Below are 18,921 nucleotides of genomic sequence, written 5' to 3' on the forward strand. Positions count from 1 at the left end.
AACACAGAACCATTAACAAAAGAGGATCTCAAGAAATATTTGCAGTTGAACAATAAGAGAAACTGTTGCGTCTTTTGCTCTTGAAGAAACTCCAAAATTTCCCTCTCTCGAACCTCACTCCTGGGGGCTCATCTTGGCTTGGCAACACAAACAGTTGTTTGCCGTCTGAGGAGTATTTTGGTCAATTGTTTTCAGTTGCCCTGAGTCCCCCAATATGGCACAAAAGAAGCTTGTCCTGCTGGAGTTTGGAACTGATGGCAAAACTAACGCTGGCTAGCAGAACTGGCAAATTCCATTTAGTGTGTGTGCATTTTTGTTGTATTTGTGTCTGTGATTTGTATGCGCGCATGTGCACGCTCTCTGAACAGAGTTTCCATAGGAAAAAGAAAGGCAAGATGTTGCCCAGCTGCATTGTTCTGGCAAGACTTTTTCATGTAATTGTCCATGTAAGTTTCTGTGGTGCTCCTCTCTCTTCCTGGTTTCCTGTTTCTACAGGATGGCGAAGATTTGCTGAGTTTCTCCAGCTGTAGCCTAAAGCCATCGCTGAAACAACTTTGCACTGACCACTGTGAGGTGGAGGGTGGAGGATGGGAGGTAAGCAGGCCTGTGCCCTCATTATATAAACCAGTCATTAGCGGGAGGAATTTGGGGTAGGCAACTAGTAGTGTCTGCTCCAGATGTTTTATTTCCAGCAATAGCTTCCAGCCCGAGTTTTCTAAGAAATCATAGCAGAAGTGCTCATTTTTAAGGATAGAAATATAGTTCCCACCCTTTTTGTTTTTATTCAATGATCTATAGAAGCTCATTATGCCTCAGACCCAGCTTATCCTTCTCCAGACCCTTTCAACCTCACTTGTCTCCTGACCCTCTGAGCGCTCCCCTCTGTCTCAGCATCCGTCGTTCTCCAGCCCCAGGACCACTGCCTTAGATGAAGCCCTCACTGTCTTTTGCCTGGATTCCTTTCCCTGACTCCAGTCTTACTTCTTTCTGATCAGTTCTCTATGCAATGGCAAGAATTCTTTCAAAATCCTGAATCCTTCAAAGCTTCCCCATAGCCATTAAGATGTAATCCAAGCTCCATACTTTGAAAACAAGGCCCTTTGCCTAGGGCCAGAAGTAAGGTAAGGCAAGCAAGACAGCTTGGGTGCAAAATTTAAGGAGACACTTATTCTCAAGGATTAGGCAAATACACGGGTGGCACTTCAGAGGGAATGTCACCTTAATTTTTACTTCCTTGGTGGTTCACTTGCCCCAGCCTTGTTGCTCTGCCTTTGCACAGGCCTTGTTGCTCTCTGGTCTCATCTTTCATCACATACCCCACTCAAGTCCTCATTTCTAAAGTGGACTGCTTGCAGTGCCCTGAACTCACCTTATTCTCTTAAAAAATCTATTTGTTTGCTTGTTTATTTCAGATAGAGAGAAAGGGAGAGAGAGTGCGCGCGCATGCGTGTGAGAGATCATAAGCAGGGGGGAAGAGCAGAGGGAGAAGTAGACTCCCCGATGAGTAGTGGGCCCAAGACCCTGAGATCATGATCTGAGCCCAAGGCATATGCTTCACTGACTGAGCCACTCAGGCATCCAACTCATCTTATTCTTTTTTTTTTTTTTTTGAACTCATCTTATTCTTACCATGGCTACCATAACACCTGTCTGAGCAGTGAATTCTTCCTGAGGCCTCAGGTAATGATAGAGGGACAGAAACCCAGGAGATATTGGTCTCATGATGAATCTCAAACAGCAAAAAGGCAGAAAAATGTGATTATTTTTCAAAATTAAAAAAAAAATTTTAGTTATTTATTCATGAGAGACACAGAGAGAAAGGCAGAGACAGAGGCAGAGGGAGAAGCAGGCTCCATGCAGGGAGCCGCATGTGGGGACTCGATCCCAGGACCCCGGGATCACGACCTGAGCCAAAGGCAGACGCTCAACCACAGAGCCACCCAGGTGCCCCTATTTTTCAAAATTATATTGTGATAAAATACACATAAGGTAGAACTTACAATAAAGTGTACCCTTGAATACATTCATGTTCTTGTATAATCATCACCATCCATTTCCAGAACTGTTTTCATCTTGCAAAACTAAGACTCCATAGCTATTAAACAATACTACCTCATATTCCCCCATCCCCTAGCCACTGGCAACCACCATTCTACTCTGTCTTTATGATTTTGACTATTGTTAAGTACCTCATATAAGTAGAGTCATACAATATTTGTCTTTTTGTGATTGACTTATTAAACTTAGCATAATGTCCTCAAGATTCAACCATGTTACATATCAGAATTTTCTTCTTTCCTTAAGGCTGAATAATATTACATTGTATGTATATATCACATTTTAAAATCCATTCATCTGTCTATGGACACTTGGGTTGCTTCCATGTTTTAGCATTGTAAATAATACTGCTATGAGCAAATATCTCTTTGAGACCTTTCTTTCAATTCTTTCAAGTATATACCCTGAAGGAGAACTGCTGGATCATATGGCAAGTCTGGAAAACATGTTTTAATCCTAGCTCAAAGGCATTCATTTTGTCAGAAGCTTTTACATGTAAAACAAACAAAATATTGAAATCCATCTTTTATTACAATCATTTCCATAACAACATCGTATCTCATAGCATATGGTCACTGTGGTGTAATTTACTTTAAAATACTTCAGCAAAGATAGTATGATATATACTTGTGCATATTTTAATCTATACCCTAGGGCAATGGTTAACATTCAAAGTTTTCTAATTGAGGATATTCATTCCAGGGATTATTCTCCCTTGAAAGACTCTAATCAGACACCAACATTCCCAAAGCAACTACTATAAGCTTGCAAATATCTTTATCTCAGATCAATATCATAGGATTTTTTAGCCTAATGGATGCAAGAAATGATTTCTCATTGGTGAAGTGCATGGTATTCCAGCAGTGTGCATTAGCTAGAAATATTGTTTAGGAAGTCCTGTTCCTTGCATGATGGGAGTCTAAGAATATGGTGAAGTCAATAGGCCAGAGCCTTTTAGAATGGTACTTCAGGCTTAGGATTCCAGATTGGTCCCTTCTCTAGCCACTTATGGAGGGGAGGACTCAGTTGTCTGAATCTGACTAGTTTTAGTAAATTCGTCAGCTCCAGTGCTGCATGGATCTCATGTGAAACTTTCATGCAAGAGGCAGTGGGAGCAGTCACCAAATTGGGATTGCACTCAACTTCCAGGACAGATTGTAGGCCATCTGGGTGTCTTCTTGCTATGAATGTTTGTATAAGTGTCAGAATTTGGTCTGACACTTGCTTTTATTATAACACACTACCTAACAGCGAGATTGTTGGAGAGGAGACCTCTTGCCCTCACTTATTTGTAACTATTGAAGACCACTCCTAACCATCCAAAAGAAAAATCCTAGTCTGTGACTCACCAATCTTCTCAGGTTAATTTGTGGTAGGTGATTTTTTGGAAGCAAATGGGAAGGTAAACCTGCCTAGGCAGTCTTTGTCCCAATCTGAATATACTTGCCTGCTTGTCAAGGAGATCTCACCCAGTGATTCTATCATCCTTTGGCTCTTAGCATCTAGTAAATATAGCCCTTGCCCAAAAGAACTGGGTAGAAATTGTCTCCACGGAACTAGGTATTCCAACACCTTGATAACTTGTTCCCATATATTGTCTCCCCAATGTCCAGCAATAAAGCACACATAAATTTAAAAATTACATATAGATGACAGGCGAAGGTAGAACCTTCTACTACATTTTCCTTTCATGGCTCTGGCCCTAGAGAATATAAGATGCTAGCTGTACTAAGCACAACTGAAGAGAAACACTGCATATTAAAAGTGTCTGAAAGAAAAAAAACAAATGTTTCACGGTGCCACGGTCAAGGATCATTGAATTATTTAAATGCAAAACCATAGAGTTTTTATAAAAAATTAAGTGGACAAAAAGTAACATATGATTTGAGTAATAGTTAACATTCTCTTTAATTGTTTAAGCTGTGACCATATTTTATGAGCAGCAAATTACAAAGACTGAAAATTCATGATATAATTATAAAGTGTGAAGACTGATTTTCATATATTGCTTACAGAGCAAGTCTCATGGATTACTGTCATAATCAAATATAACTTGAAACCATATCAACAGGACACATTTTAATGATATGCACATAATTGCTAGTGTGCTGAGTAGTGATTTAGCCTGAATAGTAAATAGATCACTTAAAGGATATAATTAGTATTATATTTACAGAGTTGAATTAATTTTTGTGCTTTTCTCTTCTTACTCTGATGCAGATTATAGATCTTGGAGAATTAAGGCTGACAGTTTGCTCTCATTTTTAAATTGTCTCATGCACACACAGAAAATGGCACCCACGTAAAGCTGAAGCTGGGTGCAAACACATCAACACGTGGGGTTCTATTGTCTCTCGTTCATCAACACTCTGGGCCCCAAGGGAGAGGCTCCTATGCTGCCACTCCCCACCTTGGGGTCCTTATATCAGCTATCAGCCTGGGTTGTAGCACTGACCCAGTGAGTGTGGTGGTGTCATGAGAGGGAGGTACCCCCGGGGTACAGGGGAGATTACTAAGAGAAGAGAGAACTTGAAATGTGAGGAATAGTGGGCCCAAGAGTGACTCGAGTAGGCCCTTGCTTCTCTCTCTCATTCTTTGTTCAATCTCTCCCCAAATCATCTTGGCGCCCAGTGTAGGAAAAACACAAAATGAAATTGAACATTCAGTGTACTTGTTTGGCATCAGACTGCTATAAAAAGCTGTTGAAGTCAAATTTTTATGTCAGTATGCTTTAACAGTTACTTGTGGGTATCTTAAATCTCTGATTAAGTTTTGGGGATGTCAACTAATAAAAAACCCCCACAGCTTCCCTGATGGCTCTCTTTGGACTTCTACTCATGGTACCCTGACATGCCTTCCCTCTCCTTCTGGGACTGCCAGGCTTATCACCTTCAGCTCAGTGTCTCAGAATCCACAGCCTCAAGACCTCCTTGATGCTACCACCTGAGCTGAAAGCTGATACAAATACCCCAAAGTGAGGAATGGCAGTGCAGTATACCTTTGAGGAATATGGACGGCCTTCACCTTGGGCTAAGGTGGGTTGGGAAATCAGGGACAAGGTAAGCCCAAGTATGGACGTGTTTGAGCCCAGCCTTACCTGTTAAATGGGTGCTTTTGTGGGTGTAGCAGTGAGTATATCATTAATTTTGTGCCTGGAGAAAACCAGATGGGAATTACCTTTGGAATCTGAGTTGTTGGAAGTCCTGGAGTAGATGATGATAGTATTGGGGTAGAGGCTAAAGAGGAGAGAAGGGGCGATGAAAGCATGTATTGTTTTGCACCTCTACCAGAGACCGCCCAATGAATATGTTTCCAGGAACTGAATGTAACTGTGCATTTCAAAGGTAGTATGGTTAGTGGATCGAACACTGCCTTTGGATTCAAATCTATCTGGGTAACTTTGGAATAGTTTTTTTTTTCTTGGAATAGTTTCATAATATCTATAAACCTGTTTCATTATCTAAAAATGAGGATGCATCTGTATTTTTTTTAGCAAAAGAATATACTAAAGTACCCAGAACTATAGTATAGGGAGCTGTGGTTGTCCATTACAACCATAGGCCCCATGTCTCCCTATACTCCTGCCCTTGTGTAGTTTCCATCCCTTGAATCTGGGCTGGCTTTGTGACTCACTTTAATTAATTGAGTGTGTCCAGTGCCTAAGCCTTAGGAAGACCTGGTAGTTTCTGCATTGGTGTTCTTGGAAGTTCTGAGGCACCATATAAGAATCTGGCTATCTGAAATGGAAAGAGCATGTGAAGAGGCTATGTGGAGAGAAAGAGAGAGAAAGAGAGATCTAAGCATCCTAGTGTCCTGGCCAAACTCAGCCCACAATCAACCTGCCTGCTGAATACAGACATATGAGTGATGGCTGGTAAGATCATCAGAAGAATTGCCTAGCTGAGTCTAGCTTGAATTGTGGAATTGTGAGTAATGAAAAAATTTGTTGCTTTGAGACACTAAGCTTTGGGGTAGTTTGTTATGTAAGGATAGATAACTGAGACAGGGATCATGAATGCTATACAAATTTTTAAAAATATAGTAAGCCCATGTCATTCATAAGGTGTGTGCCCTAGGTTCTTCTTGAATATATTATGGCATTTAAACTCACTCATAATACGCAGTCAGGTAAGACTAAAATATTTGAGTAGCCTTTTCAGACTTAAGATGATTTTCAAACCTAGTGTATTTGTAATCCATTTATAAAAGATCTTGTCACTTCTTCACTTGAGCATTAATATCCATAGTTGCCGTCATCTGAGGGAAGCTTTCACTGAGGAACAAAGTTTGCCTCTTATTAAGGCTTTCTGTATAGATGCAGGAGAGAAGAACAAAGCCACCTGGAGATGTGGTTGACAGGTGGTCAGCCAGGCTTATTCACTAGCTAAGCACCTTTTCACTGCTCTCTGGCCTTGTAGCAAGGGCGATGCAATTTTGTACCTTGGTGAAATTACAAGTTATAAATGTCATAGATATTCAGAGTGATTCAGGAATAGCTGGAATCATGAGTATTAAATCCACAAATGGAAACTGTAATAAAGGGGTAGTTATAGTTATTGTCTACCTAATATTCTGTCCTTCCCTGTCCAACTTTCTTCTTGTAGCAGAATTTATTTTGCTTACAGAAAATCCACTTTGGATGTACTGGATCTAGATGACCCTTCCCCCTTGCCATAGAGTTGGGCACGTGATCCAACCTGGCCATTCAGCAAACATTGGATTACTTGGGAAATGTTGGGAGCCTCTGGTGGTTAGCAGTCTATATGACTTTTTCCTTTCAGGTTCTGCTGATTCTTTCTTGTATCCCTTTGGGTCTAGGGATGGAAGAGCCCTGTTGTTACTAGCTGCTGCATAGGATAGGATAGATCCTATCCACACTTCTATAAATCATACTTTTATTAAACTCTCCTTGAATTATCCTAATTTGAGTGAGCTTTCCCCTGCTGGGAACTTGAGAAGACACTGATTCGTGATTAGAGTATTTCTATGCTTGTTAGTTACTCCTGGAGTGTTGATTCCTGATTAGAGGATTTCAAATGCTAACTACTCCTAAGGTAGAGATCAGACTTGATTTATACATATTTCATATTGTTCATACTGGAACATTTGAAAAATAATTTGTCACATAGACAGTTGACACAAAACTTCTTGGCAACAATGACTGATTAAAAAACAGACCTATAACCCTAGATGGACCAAATGGAGCTTTCCCAGGAATTTTTGCTAGGAGAAATAGTAAAGAGGCAACTTTGTTGTTGTTGTTGCTGTGACTGCTAGTTATAAGAGTAAGTCTTGAACTCCTAACGGCTGTATCTTCCACCCAGAGAAGAAAGCTTACCAGACATCAAAAGTCAACAAGAAGAAGTCAGAACTGGGAGATGGATAGAAAGGGACAGATTCCTGGTTGTATCATAATACTCCTGGATCCAGCTATGCCTGAATCTGAAGCCTTCTCTTGGAACATCCCAGGTATGAGAGGAAATAAATTTCTTTTTGATTTGTGTATCTAAGCCAGTTTGAGTTAAAGTTTATTTCACTTGCAACTGAATAAGTCTTGACAAATACATCAAGGGCCTATTTTCATAATGTTCTTCTATCTTTGAGAGAAAAGGCTGAACCTATACTGGTACATGGAATGAGTTCAACCGATGCAGACAACTGCTATATTTTGACAGAGGAGATGGAGATGTTATGAAGGGAAAGATGGCCAGGTGCCCAAGCTGGGGGGTCAATAGGCTGATGACATCATCATAAATTTGCAAATTGAGACTTCAACATTGCAGGTCTAGAAAATTGATTCTGTTAGTGTGAAGGAGGCTCACCAAGTTTGGGGCAGTTGGTTTCCACCAGCTAGTCTCACAGAGACTAAGGCAAAAATCTAAAGTAAATTCACAAAAGAAAATCTAACTGCTGCACAGACCAAAAAGTCTATCTCTGGTTGGTGTGGTCTCTCTCTTCTGGCAAATCTATAAAAAGAAAGCCAAATTATTATCCAGAAGGCTAATTGGAGAGCAAGGAATTAGAGCCAGACTACAGACAGGGCAGGCCTGGGGTGGAGGGGGGGAAGGGAAGAGAGGGTCCTTTGCTGGAGCATAACAGCAAGTGTCTCCAAGCTGCGGTTGCCTGAGGGAGGTATCCCTCCTGAGGTGGGGGTTGTATGGCTCCCTGTGGCCACTGTGACAAATCACCACAAAGTCGGTGGCTTAAAACAAGAGAAACTCTCTCACAGTTCTGGAAGGCAGTAGTCCAAAGTCGGTTTCACTGGGCCAAAGTCAAGATGTTGGCAGGGCCACACTCCCTCTGGAGGCTCCAGGGGAGAATCTATTCCTTGCCTTTCCCAGCCTCTAGGGGCTCCAGCACTCCTCAACTGGTGGTCACATCACTCTAATCTCTGTCTCCACCTTCACACCACCTTCTTCAAATCTCTGCTTCCTTCTTATCGAGATACATGCGATGGTATTTGCAGCCCACTTGAATAGTCCAAGATAATCTGCCCATTTCAAGAGCCATAATTTAAACACATCTACAAAGTCAATTTTTGTTATACAAGGCAACATTAGTAGCTTCCAAGGATTAGGACTTGGATATCTCTCGGGGGGGGGGGGGGGCATTTTCCAGCCTCCCACAGGAGTAGATCTGATGAGTAAGGTGGAATGGCCATTTTGGCTATTAGGGGTCCCTTCACCCCTGGATGGTCATAGAGACCCTGACAGATTCTTTTTTTTCTGATTTTTCTTTGTCTAGCTCCAATATGAGGATCCTTCTTCTGTCATTAAAATCTTAAAAAAAAAGTCTAATCCAATCAGCTTTTTAAAGTTCTAGTCATATTCCAATTATATTCCTTGAGACCATTCTCAAAATCTTTTTGATGGGATGTGAGTGACCTCAAATATTTCAGTCTCAAATTTACAGGGCACATATAGGTTATTTTGTTGAATGCTACTCATATCTGTTACTTAACCTCATTCCTTTCTGGATGCACCTAAATGTCATCCCTCCATGGATGCATGCATGCTCTCGCTCTCTCTCTCTCTCTCTCTCTCTCTCATTTGCTCTCTCTCTCTCTCTCTCTCTCTCTCACACACACACACACACACACACACACAATTTCTTACATTTCTGGAACCTTCTGGATGCTTCTCCCACTTCTGTAACTCTTTTGGCTTGTTTAGATTTAGGCAGAAATGAATCTTTGCCTTTTATCAAATGTCAGTACAAGTAGGATTTAGCTTGTTTAACACCCCCAGACAGCTTTAAATAAGGTAGGACTACAAGTGTATACAACAAGCACACTTGTTATGTTCTGATTTTTTTCTTACTTAGCAGAAAACATTTAAAACACCTATGATGCTGGGCAGCTTTCAGAAAAATATAAACCATTCCTTCAACCATGGCAGGCATGATGGCCATGAGTAAAACTGTCAGCATCTGCTTGAAAATTTAAAGGGTAGAAAATGGAACCCATAAATTGAACAAGCTCTTTTTGCTCCACATATAAAGGTTGATGATAAACGCATCTTGATTAAAGGCTTATTTGTACTATTATTGGCTTTCAGAAGAAGAAAACATTTAATTCCATTCTGATTGTAGACTACGCTTCTTGGGACTCATGTCTCCCTTTATCGACACAGGGTAGATTTGATTCAATATTTAATGTGCAAACACATGGTTCGGTCTCATGGGTGACTACTTCTGGTCACCAGGCCCCACTTGAGTGCAGCATGTTCATTCAACAGAGGTCTTTGTATTCGTTTACAAAGATTGAGGGACTTGTGCAATTTTTTCTCTCTCTTTTGCTGCGTACTATTTTCTCTATTAAGTAGATGACTTGAATCATTCAGGTCACCTTGTAATACATAGTATAATAGTGTTTTGGCTGTTGGCAAAAAAAGTTTCCAGAGAAAGCTTAACTGATGCTACCTTCTTGCTTAAAATATTAATCTGTGATGCCGTATGACTTACAGAATAAAGAGTGAACTCATTTTGGTATATTCTGTCTCTTTCTCACCTGACCCCAGGAAACCTCTCCCATCTCATCATCATTTACTATTATGAAACAATCCCTGAATATTAATTTTTACCTCCTTTCCTTTCCTCCCCTCCTCTCTTTTTCCTCTCTTTTTCCTTTCTTCCCTCCCTCCCCCCGCCCCGTCCCCCTTGCATCTTTCCAGACAATACTCATAGGGTACCCCTATAGTATGATGGACTCTGTGCTCGGCATGGTAGGAAAGATGCAATCATCAGTGCAGCTCCTAGCGCCGTGGGACAGATGGACAGAAACAGCAACACTTAAGGTATTTCCACTGGTGGATGAATCACCCAACTTTGCTTGAGGAAATCAGTGAAATACTCAGGGAAATGGTGATTTGTACCCTGAGTTTGAAGGGCTCACCAGGAAGACAAAGCCAAGGTGTTTGTTGTTGTCAGGGGCAGGTGCACAAATGGAAGGCAGGGGGTAAGAAGCATCTTTCCTCCTTCCCTCCTTCCTTCCACATATATTTACCCAGCGCCCATGACAGGGCAAGCACTGCCCTAGGCTCCAGAGATACAGCACCAAGCAAGAAAGATAATCTCCCTGCCCTGGGGCAACTGATTTGCCAGTGGTGGAATGGCGTGTGATTTGCTGAGATTAGCCTGTCTCGGATATGCCCGGGGGCACCCTTGTCCCATGAGAAACCTCACACAATGTTCAGGAAATGTTGCATTCTGAATACTCCCTGCTGGAGATTCACAATGTACAATTTCACAGTCAAGGCCCTGGGAAGCCCTACATCAAGAAACCTGTTATCTTCATTTACTTAGCATTTCCCAAATGTGTTTAACCAGGGGAGTCCTGTTTTAAGTAGTAGTTATTAATATCACACAAAGCTAGTTTTCTAAACGAGTCTCTGCAGGAAATACTCAAGTGTTCCATTCTTCCAACCTCTTTACCTATTATATCAGTTACCTATTTTCATAATAATGCTGCATAAAAACAGTCACAAAACCACAGTGGCATATAGTAATAAGCGTGTCATGCTTGCATATCTGAGGTGGTTAGCTAGGTGGCTCTGGTGATCCTGGCTGACCTGGCTCAGATGTCTAGGGTCTGGCTGGTTCTTGGCTGGGACAGCTGGGGCAAACTGGCTTTGCTCTGCTTGTCCCTCAATCTCTAGCAGACCAGCCTGGGCATAGGTCCCCGGTATTGACTGAAGAGTAAAAGGCAAGTGGAACTATGTAGGTACATTTTCAGATCCCTTCTTTGTCAAGTCTTTTAATATCCCAGTGTCCAAAGCAAGCCTCATGGCTGAGGTCAGAATCAAAATGGCCAGGGCAGGCGGGGTGGTGGGATGCGGGTGTGAGGGGAAAGGGGGTGCGAAGTTACATGCCAAAGGGTGAGGCTACAAGGAGGGGGAAGAGTTGGGGCCACCTGAGTAGTAGACCACATCTTCCTAGGGCCCCAGGTCAGCTTTTACTTCTTTCATGAATCCTTTTCTGACTTCTTCAGACTCATACCTTCTGAGATTTTCTACTGCACATCCAGTCCCTATTTCAAAGCTGAGTGTTCTCTGGAACTCTCATGAACTCTCAGCTTGCTTCATACTGGCTCCCCCAATCAAATGACACGTCCCTCAAGAGTAGACACTTGGTATTTGAGACTTCATTTGTATCTCCCAGACCACCTGGCACAGTGCCAGGCACACGGAGGACATTTACTAAAGACTAATTGAGGTCAGAAATCTCATTAGATGCATGGGAACCAGGGCCTCAGGTCAGGCTGTACCCTGGGGGCCACCCAAGTGCTACCGCCTAGGTTTGTGCCCAACTATGGGGCCCAGACCAGCTCCAGGAGGGTTGGCTCTTGCGTCAGAGAAATGCCAGAAAAGCTCCTGTGTGCGCACTTCTTTGCTCTTGTGTTCTCAACCCTTGCAAGGACTCTAACCACTTCCCCTGAACTTTGGGCCATACATGAACCTCATCTGTCTTGTGGTAGTGATCCTCCTAACTTCGGGCCACTCAGCTCATTCCTTCCTGTCTCACTGTGGTCTTCCTGTCTCTTCTGACTGTAGGGGCCCGAAAGCCTGGCGTTGGGCTCCCTCCCCGGCCATACTGTATTTTTGATTCCACAGTTGCATGGCTGGAGAGGAGAGTGCTGGTGTGAGCAAAGTAATCTGGATCCGTGCACCTCAAAGTGCCAATGGTAGCTGCGGGCTACCCGGCAACAGCCTGACCTGGGGGCCCTGGTTCCCTAAGTGGTGGTTAAAAATGCAGATTCTCCTGAGCCAGACTCTGCATTTTAACCAGACCCCTGGAGGCAGAGCCAAGTCTGAGCAGCAAGATGGAGAAGAGCCAGCCTCTGCTCACAGTTCCCCAACCCCCAGCTCTGTGGCTGGGGCAAGTCACTTCATTTCTTTGCTTTCTCACCTGTAAAGCGAGGGCTTTAGACAAACTGATCTCTCTGATGTTCCATCAGACACATTTAATTAGGTGTAGAGTAATTCAGATTGCTTTGTTTCTTTGTCAGATAAGGGCAAAGGTGTGGAGAGGGGCAGGATATTCTATTCTGCACAGAATCAAGAACTTTTAGAGCTAGAAGGAACTTCATCGAACATCTCCTCTAGCTCCCTCTTACTTTACCGAAAAGGAAACAGGTTGCACAGCCATTTAGAGTCAAGCCTTTGCTTGGAAGAACGTCCATCTGCTGTCTGGACCCTCGCTGCCTAAAGCGTGGTCCCTGGACCGGCAGCATCAATGTCAACTGGGCATGTGTGATAAATGCAGGTTTTTGGGCTCCAGCCCAGAACTTTAGAGGCAGAATCTGCATTTACCAAGCCCCTCAGGTGATCTGTATGCACAGCCAGGTTTGGGAAGGTCGGGCTCCCGGCCACGGCCCCTGGGAAGCCTTGAAGACAAACGAGGCCGCAACAGAAGCGTCATTTCACAGGCGCTGAGAGTGCTGGCCCCAGAGGCGAAGAAACCCCGATTTGAGTATCAACATGCTGCTTCCAGCCTTGTGGCTTTCAGGAAGTCACTTAAGCCTCTCTGAGCTTCAGCTTCCTCTTCTGTAAAATGTGTCAAGCACTCAGCATGCTGTCCAGCACTCGGAAGTGCTTAGTAAATGTTAGCACAGCAGAGCTCAGGGATTAAAGGCCCAGATTCTGCACCCAGACTGCCTGGGTTTATAATTCTTCCTAGCTGTGTGACCTTCAGCAAGTCACTTAACCTCCCTGCCAGATTCCTCATCTGCAGAGTGGGAATAACAAGAGGGTTGTGAGGACAATTTCACGGGTTCCTATTTGTAAAGCATTTAGACAGCGGCTGGCGTACCGGAACGGCCACAGTCTGTTAAAAAGTTATCCCGTTGTTATTTTATAGGCTTGGTGAAAGGAGGAAATCCAGGCATACATAAATTTTTAAAGCATCAACAGTGAGGAGTGTATTTCTCTCTCACAGAAGGGAAGTCAGGAACTATGCGCCCTGTGTTGGCTTTCTGGTATCATTAGGACGCAGACGCCTATCTTTTTGCATTGCCATCCTCATCGTGTAGGTTCTGCTCGTGGGCCAGGAGGGCTCCTGTGGCTCTAGCTCACATACCCCTATCTCCGTATTAGTTCCGTATTGCTGCATGAGAAGTTGCCCTAAAACTTGGGAGCTGGAGATAACAAACATTTATTATCTCAGAATCTCTGTGGGCCACACTGGGGAGAAGCTTAGCTGTGTGGTTGTGGCTCAGGAGCTCAGAGGCTGCAACTAAGGCCTCAGCTGGGGTGGCAGTCGGCTCTAGGCTCAACTCAGGAGGACTTCCTTCTGAGCCCACTCACGGGGTTGTTGGTAGGGTTTGGAAGGTCCCCGTCCAAGCTGCCTCATGACTCGGAGGCTGGCTTCTCCCATTAGAAGTCCGGCCCACACTCTAAAGACCAGGAGGTAGCTCATCGCTGGGCCATCTGAGAAGCTGCCCACTACAGGCCTCTTCCCTGGGGACCCAGCTTCCTTCAGGCTACCTTCCTGGAGCTCCCACATTCCACTTTTTCTTAGAGCTCATCAGCTAAGACTTGGTCATGTAGCCACATCAAGTTGCAAGAGAGACTAAGAAATACAATCAGCTCCATGCATCCCCCCCGCCTCCGCAATTAAAATCAGTTTCATTCCTAAAGAAGAAATGGGGAATGATTAGTTCATTTTCTATAGCCTTTCTACAGAGGGCCGAAGTCTCAAAGTCTGGCCTCCTGACCATCAGCATCAGCAACGCCTGGGAACTGGTTATAAAGGCAAATGTTCGGGTCCCACTCCAGACTCGCTGGCTCAGAAACTCTGGGAGTAGAGCTTGGTGATGTGTTTGAGCACGCTTTCCAGGGGATTCTGATGCAAGTTCCAGTATGAGAACCACTGCTATGGAGGACAAGTTACCTGCCATTCATATGGATGCTTTAATAAAACCTAGTTTGCTTACAAGAAGCAACAACTTGTCTTGAGGGTCAATCATGACATAGGAGGCTTTTAAAAGTGAGGTGGGGACCGTCTAACTAATTACAGTTCACTTTGTTGTTTTCATCTTGAGATCACATAGAACTTTATCAGGTGATAAGCTCCATTGTACAGATAAAGCAAAGGAGATTATGGATGAAGTTTCCTCTATGATAAGAACAGAGCTATAGATTCTCGGTGGCTAGAAATTCCACATCTAAATGCTAGAACCATAGTAGAGATATGTAACAGACCACTTAAGTAACTGAATGCAGCAAAGTTGAATGTTTTCATCAAAACTCAAGGAGCAATGAAGGCAGGCAATAAAAAAAATGGGTGCTATGATCTGAATGTTTGTGCCCCCCTCCACCAAATTCATATATTGAAACATAACCCCCAAGGTGGTGGGGCCTTTGGGGGGTGATGAGGTCATGAAGGCAGAGCTCTCATGAATGGGATTAATGCCCTTCTAGAACAAGCCTGAGGGAGTTCCCTTGCTCTTTACACCAAGTGAGGTTATAGCTCGAAGGTGCCATCTATGAACCAGGAAGCGGGTTTTTACCAGACACCAAATCTGCTGGTGCCTTGATCTTGGATTTCCCAGTGGAACTGCAGAAAATAAATTTGTGTCATTTACAAGCTATCCGGTCTCTAGTGTTTTGTTATTGCAGCCCAAATGTACTGAGACAAGGAGAGACTTCAATAGTCTGCAAGTGGATTGTTGGGAGGGACCCCCATGGTAGGGAAGATAGAACATGGAGCCTGTTTCCCAATTCCACTTGTCTCAGCACCCAGATTTCAGTAAGATTTGGGACCCCTGAGCTCCATTTCTCTCCTAAAATGGGCAGTCAGAGCTACAGGTTTATTTGACAGATGAGAGAAAATTCTCTGACGTGCTCCAAACAAAGCACTGAACTCAATTCCTGGCATGTAATAGAGGTGTGACAATATGACATGGTCTCTTCCTTCCCTTTAAATAATGTACAGCGAGATGATTCATACTCATAATACTTTTAAGTAGTTTCAGAACTTACGAGGAAATATTCTAAACTTTGGTTCTGATTCCCTTATAAGTGTGCATTTTCTTTTGTTTTATTCCATTTCTCCTCATTATGCCAGTTTACGGCAAGTTGTAGGATTCTTCCTCCATTTGGTGTTTATTGTCAATTGTTATTTTTTATTTATTGTTGGTACACTCTGTTTTTGCAATGGATTTTGCCATTTAAACACTCTGGTTCTTCTTTGCTTTGTTTTGTTTTGGTTTTTTGGCTCTCCTTTTAATGAAATATTCCCAACAATGTCTTGCTTTTGAAGAACTGAGGGGAGTGAGACAAATCTATCATTTCAGGTGTGCCTCTACCATAGGAAGGAACTGTGGCCTCATGCTGAGGTGACACACCGCTGAAGACACCCCCAGGTCTTCCTCTCCCTGTGTGTGTGTGTGTGTGTGTGTGTGTGTGTGTGCGTGCGCGCATGTGTCGCAGGAAGCCCCTCAACTCCATCCCAAGAAGGGAACTTTTCTTTTTGCTGAAGGCAAGGCCTCTTTTCTCAGAGTGAGACTTGATGGTGGCACAGAAATGCTGAGGAAGACGCTCAACAGTGAAAACTGAGGGCACTGGGCCCCAGTGGGGTGACAACCCAGAAGCCTCGGTCTTTGGTCCTCTTCTCTGCCCTGGTTGCTTGCTTGGTGTTAGCTTTGGCATTCAAGCAGAGCTGGCACATCCTCTGGAGAAGAGAGGGCCTTTCCTTTGGGGCCGTGGGGCCTGGTGGTATTTTTTAGGTTGTCCTTGTGGTGAGGAGGGTGGACTAGCAAGTTGTCCGGTTGCCCCATGGGAGCAGCCTGTCCTTGGACCAGCGCTGTGCATCACCTCAGGCTCTGCTATCAGGCAGGGCCTGGCCAGGGGGCAGAAGCCATACCAGTTACTTGAACGGTGAGGGTTTCTTATGAGGACACTGTTAGCTGGGTGTAAGGTTGTAATCTAGGTAACCAAAAGGGGAAAAGGGAGCTCTCAGGTGTCACAAGGGTAGCAGCTGCAGGAAGCGGCTCCCACCCCTGAGGCTGAAGGGAACAGGACAGCCAGAGGAGGGCCCCATATGCTGCAAGCCAGAGGAGGGGCACTGCTCGGCGGGGCCCTCTCGGAGCTAAGGACGGGCTGGTGGGGCTCGACCCACACCCCGCAGGGGCCGTGGCGGCGGGGCTGCCTGCACAGCTGAAGGGCCGGACCCTCGCAAAGCGCAAAGGCGTTCGTGGCGCCGCGGCCCGGGCTGGCGGAGCTGCGCGCGGAGGGGCGGGCTCGGGGGGCGAGAGAAGTGAGGAACTGGGCGGCGTCCCCAGACCCACGGTCTCACCTTCAATGTGCACATGAGCCACCTGGGGAGCTTTGGTTTTTATTTTTATTTTTTTTTAAGGTTTTATTTATTCATGGGGGGAGGGTGGGGGACAGAGACACAGGCAGAGGGAGGAGCAGGCTCCACGCAGGGAGCCCGATGCGGGACTTGATCCCAGGACTCCAGGATCACGCCCTGGGCCGAAGGCGGCGCTCAACCGCTGAGCCCCCCAGATGCCCCACCTGGGGAGCTTTAAAGGGCGGCGGGTCCGGGGCAGGGCCTGAGAGTCCGCACCTCTCACAAGCTCCCGCGGATGTTGGGCTGCTGGTGTTGGAGCAGCCAGCTCCCGGGAGGCCTCGTGGCCTCCTGTCAGGTGCAGGTGCAGGTGCAGGTGCAGGCGCAGGTGCAGGCGCGGAGAGCGGCCCAAGCCGGGGCCCTATGCGCGGGGTCTGCGGGTCCTCGTGCCGCCCCTCGCGGGGGCAGGTGGCGCCCTCCTTCGGCCGTCCTGGCCTGGGGCCAGCTCCTTTCTCTCCTCTGCATCAGACAGGAAACCAGGAAGGGGCCCCTCTGGGCCCAGCTCACATGCTTCTTTCTGCCTATTCACCCAAAGGTGGTGCTCTATCGATGACTGCCAGTTGGTGACCACTATTTATTCTCCAATTTTCTGTTTGACAGGGAAGGAAGAAGCCCCAACACACACGGTCTCTACACAGCCCCTCAGTTCCATACCCACGGTTTTCTAGAGAGATCATCTTGCCAAATTGGTTTGAGGAGAAAGCAGATTGCCCTTGAACAGCTTGAATTACAAGGCCACGCTTCATAAATCGAAGGTATGACGAACAGGGTGGCCGCCTCAGGCAAAACAAATGGGACTCTGGGAACATCCTGAGAAAACAGGAGCCAAAGGATGAACTCCACGCAGCCAGGCCAATACCAGCTCTTGGCAGCCTGCCCCGGGATCTCGGCTTGGTGTTGAGTTAGTGGCTCCACAGGACGACCCGGCTCCCAAACTGCCTCTGTGGTGGGTATTTGAAGCTGCCCTTTTGCTTCCTTATCACAAATGAGCTTTCACAGGAGAGTGGATACAAAGGTGAGTGGGCAGTTGAAGCTAAAAACTGCGATTCAGACACCTCAAGCTGCAAAAGAGAAGCTATTTCTCACGCAGGTCATTTATGCTCTTGACCACGGTGTCCCCAGGAAAACCTGCATCCCGGCATCTGAAGTTATGGGGCTTCCCTACCTTTCCCCATGCATATCTCAGCAGCGTGATTTCATGGATGAGCACCGCAGCCTTCTGAAATAGGAGCAGAGGGACTTTTCGTGGGACTGATTTTGCAGAGAGGACTGGCAGGGAGATGTCAAATGACTTTCCAGGGTCCCAAGGTAGCAAAAAAAAAAATTGCAGTACAGTTCCCCTGGCCTGGAGAGATAAGTACTCCACTCCAAAGACCAGAGATATAGGACCGCTCAATGCTGGAGCCTATACTTTATACTCACGGTCAGTAAACTTGTTCTCTAAAGGGAATATTAGTAAATATTTTTGCCTTCGTGGGCCACATGGTCTCAGCTACAACCCCTCAACTCTGCCACTGTGGCACGAGGGCAGCCGTGGACAGTGTGCAAACACGTACATTTGGCCGTGTTCCAACAGACCTTTATTTACAAAAGCAGGCAGAGGGTTAGACGTTGCCGACTCCTGCTTTGTGCCAATGGCAAAAGTGGAAAACATGATACATGTACCCGATTTAACTCTTACAGGAATAAAGAAGGTAGAGAGTATGAAACAGAAAGGAAGGGGGGGGGGTTGCTGGGGAGACATAGGCTGGTGGGAATAGGAGAGCTGGTGCGAAGGAGAAATGGGAGACAGATGGATAAAGTCGATGGAAGGACACAACAGAAAAGAAAGAGAAAGAGAAAGAAAGGAAAGAAAAAAGAAGGGATAGCCATTAAAACAACTTCCGTTTTTGGAGACCAATACGATAAAAGAAAAAAGTGAGTTTTGAGCCTCACCTGGAGCTGTGGGAAAGCCAATGAAATTTTATCATGGTTGTATCATGGTATGTAAGATGAATTTACTTCCCTCAAACCATT

The 18,921-nt window shown here is 45.0% G+C and overlaps 1 long non-coding RNA gene across 1 annotated transcript; it reads left to right on the forward strand.

Annotated features, from left to right (window-relative positions):
- The first annotated feature begins 494 nt into the window (after nucleotides 1-494).
- Nucleotides 495-18,623, forward strand: LOC119868162. Its single transcript, XR_005385911.1, has 4 exons — nucleotides 495-594; nucleotides 7,383-7,527; nucleotides 10,230-10,352; nucleotides 17,506-18,623. It is a non-coding gene; the product is annotated as an uncharacterized LOC119868162 (long non-coding RNA).
- The last annotated feature ends 298 nt before the right edge of the window (nucleotides 18,624-18,921 follow it).

Source organism: Canis lupus, chromosome X, assembly GCF_011100685.1.
Source record: "Canis lupus familiaris isolate Mischka breed German Shepherd chromosome X, alternate assembly UU_Cfam_GSD_1.0, whole genome shotgun sequence".
Lineage (NCBI taxonomy): Eukaryota > Metazoa > Chordata > Mammalia > Carnivora > Canidae > Canis > Canis lupus.